The sequence below is a fragment of the Arachis duranensis genome, chromosome 4 (genome assembly GCF_000817695.3).
Source record: "Arachis duranensis cultivar V14167 chromosome 4, aradu.V14167.gnm2.J7QH, whole genome shotgun sequence".
In the NCBI taxonomy this organism is placed as follows: Eukaryota; Viridiplantae; Streptophyta; class Magnoliopsida; order Fabales; family Fabaceae; genus Arachis; species Arachis duranensis.
The window spans coordinates 76,069,552-76,076,047 of record NC_029775.3 but is presented as its reverse complement, the minus strand read 5'-3'; positions in this window follow the sequence as shown (position 1 = coordinate 76,076,047).

Sequence of the window (6,496 nt, the reverse complement as noted above, 5' to 3'; positions counted from 1 at the left end):
AAAGAAAAACTAAGAGGCCTTTCTTTTCAACGTCCCAGGTTTAGTCAATATAAACAAATAAAGGAAGACTGCAAAGGAAGGGCGGACATCAAGTTCTTGGCAGAGGAGCTGAAAATTTTTCAGGAAAGCCCAAGAGTTTGGGTGTAATTGGGATGGGCAGCATTCCAAACCCAAAGAATATTCGACTCAAAATTGGTAAAAGAGAGTAAAATGCCTAATTTGGAGAAAAAACAATCATAGGCATAGAAAAAAAGGCGTTCCATGTTATCTAAAGGAGGAAAACAAATTCTCTCCACAGGGTCAGGCACTACCAATTCGTAATATCTCTCGTCCTCTCTATTCTCACAAACCTTATGGTGCCTACAAAAAGCATCACAATACTCCTTATCCACTACTGGAACGCAAGAAAGGAAAAAATAATTTACCCAAGTTAAAAGGCTAGGGGAAACTTTAGTTAACATATTGAGGACAACAGAATGCGACATAAAGGTTATACCTACAAATGCAAAGTGAAAAAGTCGTTACTAAAAGAGCTCGGACATCGTCCAAAAGAAGTCGGGTAACAACCAGTAAAACCAAAAAGGCAATTTCAAACATTTTCTACATATGGAATGCACCGATATGGTGTCCTTCCTACACTACCCATAGCAACATCATCACATAGCAGTTACAACATTAGGGGCAACACAAACGTAATCGATAAATCAAAATGATTATAGTTTTTAGAAATTCTAGAAAGGCAATCAAAGTCAACAAAAAGGAAGCTTTTAGACAAAGTAACAGTAGTCAAATAAAAGGAAAGTTTTCAAGAAAAAACAAAATCATCAAAAATCCAAGTATCAACAAATAACATATTGTCGACATTCAGAGATCATTCAAGAATAACCGCGAGACAGACAAAAACACAAAGCTACTAATAAAGTAAAATGAAAAGATTTTTTCAAGAAAAAAAACACCAACCTCGATGAAAGTCGAAACGGAGGAGAGCACGTAAAATAGCAATTTGTGGACGATCCTCTTCAATTAAACGCGAGCCAAGATAAAGAAAATATTGGGACAAGGAGTCACAAACAAAGAAGAAAATTTTTCTCCTACAACGAAGAGAAATTCTTGGTGTTGCAAGGAAGAAAGTAATGGAAGATCTTTTTAGAAACGTGAAAAGGGAGAAGAGTGGCCAAGGTGCTTTTATAAGAGACATGGGGAAAAATGCCTCTTAACTCCTCTTTAAAAACGTGCATAGGTCCCAAGGAAAACTAGCATGAAATGTTCGTCCCGCATTAAAGGAGGCAACATTCAAATGTTTGAAAACACGTCGGGAATCCAAACTTTAAAAAGTGGAATACCCAACGTCAAAGCAAAGGTCACAAAATTACTTGAGCTCGACCTCTTAAAAGGCTCAGGACTCAAGCAAAGGCACTGTTCATACCCTGACCTAACAACTGAAGCCAAGCCTAAGAAGGATGAAAGACCCAACCCATAAAGGAGGTCTTTATACCGTACTCGACTTCTTTAAAGAGGTCAGACACTGGAAAGAAGTTCAAGCTGTACTTGCCTAAGCAAGTAAACTACCTCCGTGAATCTCTCCTACTATCTTTATCTCCCCTAAAAGATAGATGTCAACGAACTCCCAAGATAAAGGGAACGGTTATCCATCAATAACGATGGAACTACTCCAACAAAGGTGGTTATCGACTCTACTCTAAATTCACTGACACCCTCAGGTATAACTTACGTTCTAATCTACTAAAAACCTGCTTAAAACCCTTGCTAACTTAAGCATAGGAGTCTCTTACAAGTACCACCCCCACCTCCTCACAAGGAACTCGGACGACGGCACCTTGACGCAAGAACAAGTCGGATGCTGCCCCAAAAAGAGTCTGGACCTCACGTTCTGGCCTAAAATCAACATTTCAGGTAACCCTTAGAACAATATCATCCACAATACTTTGACTATTGCATGTTCTCATGCAACACTCCTATGTTATTCCTAAACACATATAACATCCTAAGTTACCTAGAGATTTAGGCTCAAGGTAATTTATTAATTTTTCATCTTAGGCTTGTATTGTGCTATGTTTAAATGAAAAGGGATAGGAGGCTCAAAGTGGCTAACTAGGTTGATGTAGGTAAGCTATATGGTTAGTGGCTCCAAAACAAACAAGACCTCAATCATTTTAAATAAATGCATGCAATAAAAATTAAAATCAAATGATGAGATAAAATAGTATTATACACTACAACAAATATGGGCTTTTGCAACGTCAAATTTTACAACGCCTTAAAACCGTTCTCTTAGATAGTTTTAAACAACGGTTTTTTATAATGTTACTGTTGAAGTTCAATTTTTTATTATTGTATAGTAATAAACTAAAATTGTTATCTTTAACTATTTTAAAGGACGGTTTTATAACCGTTACCATGATTTGTTTTTAAGCAAATATTTTTTAATGTTATTTAAATAATTGTACAAATGACATGCATAAAACCGTTGCCAAACTGCTACACTTTAAAACCGTTCTATTAGATAATCTTAGACAATAATTTTTATAGTGTTTCTATTGAAGTTCAATTTTTCATGACGTTATAGCAACAAAATAAAACCGTTCTCTTTAACTATTTTAAAAAATGATCTTATAACTCAACAATTTTTTTATGAAACAACAATTTTCTAATATTATTTAAATAGTTATACAAATTAAAAGATACATATGAAAATAGTTAAAAATAATCATACAAATTTAAACAATTTTCTCTATGAATACTAAATTTGTGGAACACTTAAAATTATTGTTATAAATATATAACGAATATTATTTATAGAAGAAATAAAATTAAATAAATTTATAACAAATATTATATATTTTTAGTTTCATTCCCGCTCTAAAATTTAACATAATATTTTTTAACACTTCAAAAATATTTTGGCAACCTCCTTTCAGAACAAAACACAGAGCTAGTCTTTTTCCCTCTCTCTACTAGCCCTAACCCACCATAACTCACACCACTCATCATCAGAGCCATCGTCGAACAATGTCAAACTTCACCCAGCCTTACCATCTAGCCCTAACCTACCATCGAAGGAAGCTCGTTTCTGCTTTTGCCGTTTGTCCCCTCTCTATGCTGTCACTGGTTCTCCTGGCCATTTTTTCCTCTCTATATCGTCACTGCTTGTCCTAGTCGTTGCTGCTTGCCCTGGCCAACGCAGCTTCTGCCCTCTCCTCACTGTGGTCGTTGATTCCCTGGCTGTCAATGCTTTTCCTAGTCGTTTGCATGTTGTTGCCTCTTCTGCTTCTGCTTCTGTCATTGTCACTGCTTCTGAATCGCGCCCTATATCGTGGGCACTGTTCTCTTCCTTCTCATTGTGGCTCAACCTCTGTTTAGGTAACTCAGCTGTCTCTTCTTCAGTGAATTTAATTAATTTGGTTTATATTTTGATTTTAATATTGATTTGGTATAATGCTGTTTTGATTTTAATTTGGTAACTGATTTTCTGAAAATGCATTTTCTATTTTAGTCACTGCTCTGTTTTGGTCATTGATTGAAAATAGAACAATATTACCACAAGTCTACAAGTTTGTATATGGTTGATTGGCTTGGTGGCTTCTACTCATGTGTTATTATTTTCAGTCTCTTTGAACTATTAAAATTGATGAATTTATAAATTATTAACGTGCCAGTTTATATAAAATAGCAACAAATACTTAGTTTGATAAATGTAAATAGATACAAATAGATAAAGAACATAATTAAATGTCAATATATTATAAATTTTTATTCATGATTAAAATTGATGAATTTATAAATGATTAACATGCCAGATTATATAAAAGAACAACAATCACTTAATCTAATAAATGTAAATAGACAAAAATAGCTAAAGAAAAACATAATTAAATGACAATACTATAAAAATTTGATATAAGACATACATTTTTTAAGAGAAGTTAGTTTTTAACTATGATTCAGGTTGTGCTGTAAAAAATAACCAGCAGTTTATATATTTGAATTACCTTTTTTTCTCTCTCAAATCTGGAACGCTTTTCTCCCAAATTTTCAAGACATTATTGATTTAATATTTGAGAAATTTTAGTTTTAACACTTCACAACAACTCCATCTCTTTTAGCGTTGTACAATTCCATTAATGGAATGTCAAATTGTTAGCTGCTTTTCTACTACTAGCTATGACTAGTTAATTGAAACCTAATAATACGTTCCACAAACACTACATTTCTGTGCGTAAGCAATCCTAGGTTACTCTCAAGTGAATCATATTAAGATGCACTATCTCTATTTGGCAGCCAAAATAAGAAAGTCATAGTCACGACAAAAGCTCATGCCTATTAAAAGAACCGTAGATATCAAAACTCCAGCACAAATAAATGCTTTCTCCGCAAATTTCAGAAATAGGTCATGTTATAGGATTATAGTAGAGAACGATTCAATTCAATTGGGGATGAAGAGAAATAATAAGAGCAAAAAAAGGTTATTTAAGAAATTCCACAGAAAAAGTAAAACAGGACAAGTCCACTAAGTATATAATTGTTCAATGTAAATAGAATTGATTTTGTTGTTAATTTTTGGATGTCATAAATCAGAAAAATATTTTAGTTCACTAAGTATATAATTATTGATTTCCTAATTGGCTTGTTAAGAGATAGAAAATTTGGTAATTTGTGCCAGTAGACAGGTTAAAGATACTTTTGTTATGTGGTAACTAGTATTTTTGGGAGGTTTTGTTTGATTTATAAGTGCTAGTGCTAGTGTGTAGTCATAGACGTCATAGTAACATTAGTATTAGGATTATTGTTATGAATTGCTTATATTTTTATTCTTTATTGCTGTTGTAATTCGTCCTTTAAAACTAGAGTATTGCAATCAAATAGTTTGTCTTTCTGTAGCTGCCACCATCTTAGTCATTAAACTACACACAGGTAAATTATTTAATATGTTATATTTTTTAATCCTTTTGAAGATTTAATTATTAAGAATATTTATTCATTGACCGATTGATTAAGCTTCTTTGCATAGTTTGTTATATACGAATTGTTAGTTTTATGATTGGTTGAGATGTTATCTTTTAAACATTAGTGGTTAACTTCTAGAAATTCTTTAGAAGTAGTAAGCTCTTGATTGAAAAAATCACTTATTGTTAGTCTAAAATATATGTCGGTGTCTTTTATTTTAGTTGACAAAGTAATGGACAAAGGATGGAGTAGTTTACCAAGACGTACTGACGGGTACCAATATAGTGTTAATTCATTTTTGGATTTTGCCTTTTCTAAAGGTAGACCACAAGGAAAAAAAATTTTGTTCTTGTTCTATATGTAACAACTTTAGTTAGGGGCGAAGTGATGAAGTTTATAATCATCTAATAAGTAAACAATTTCAAAGAGGTTGTTACACTATGTGGATTCATCATGGTGAGAGGATAAGTCACATGGATAGTGATTCCAAAAAGGTTAAAGTCCAGCAAGAATTTGTCGATGACATTGATGTGTTGCTAAACGAGACGTTTAGGCATGTGCGATGGTGATGGGCCAAACGAAGATGCAAAAAAAGTTTTATAAATTGCTTGAAGAAGAAAAACAAAAGTTGTATCATGGTTGTAAAAACTTTTTGACATGTAGAAAATGTCTATGCAGAACAAGAAAAATAGGGCACAACAGAAATTTAGGCATCGAAATGGACCAAAAAATTTTGTAAGAATACGCGCAAGATTCGTACAACTTTTTAAATCTTGTTATGCATTTGTGTGTGTTTGTGTGGTGTGTGTCTTTGAGTATAAAGTATGTGTTGATTTTAGAAAATAAAATTTGAACTGAACTGAACTTACAGGCTACTTCTAAGAAAAATAGTGAAACACCTATTCAAGCAGAAATTTGTTGAGACTCACCAAAGCACAAACGACAAATCATTGGATAAAGACCCTTTGGATGTTATTGTAAGTATTGGGAGTTAATTTGGTTAAAATAAGTTATGAATTTCTTGTGTCTTGGCCATTTATCCATCAGTTGTTGTTACTTTTACACTTGCAGCTGAGTTAAAGACTTTTGATATTGTTCTTAATTTGTAGTATTTACTTTGATGTTGTCAAATGATATATGGTTTTAGTCCAATTATGTAGTTACTTTTTTTAATTATTCTTATTTTTCTTCAAAGTAACATAGGCACATCTGCAAGCTGAGAATAAAAAGTCTAAAGAATTAGCAATTAGAGCTTTCCAATCCATATTTAGGAAAGAGAAGGCAGGGCGAGTGCAATGTCACGGAAGAGTTACCACACCAACTTTGTTGAAGAAAAATGAAGAAATTGTCACCCTTAAGCAGCAACATGCAGCTGATAAAGCAACAGTAGAGGGTAAGGTTGATGTGATACAAAAAGAAGTAGATGAATTAATATCTCTTGTTAAGATGACGCTGCAACAAAAAAGTTCAAAAATGGACCTTGAGATATTAACTGCTCAACTAGGAAGCACTTCAGGCAATCCGAACAATG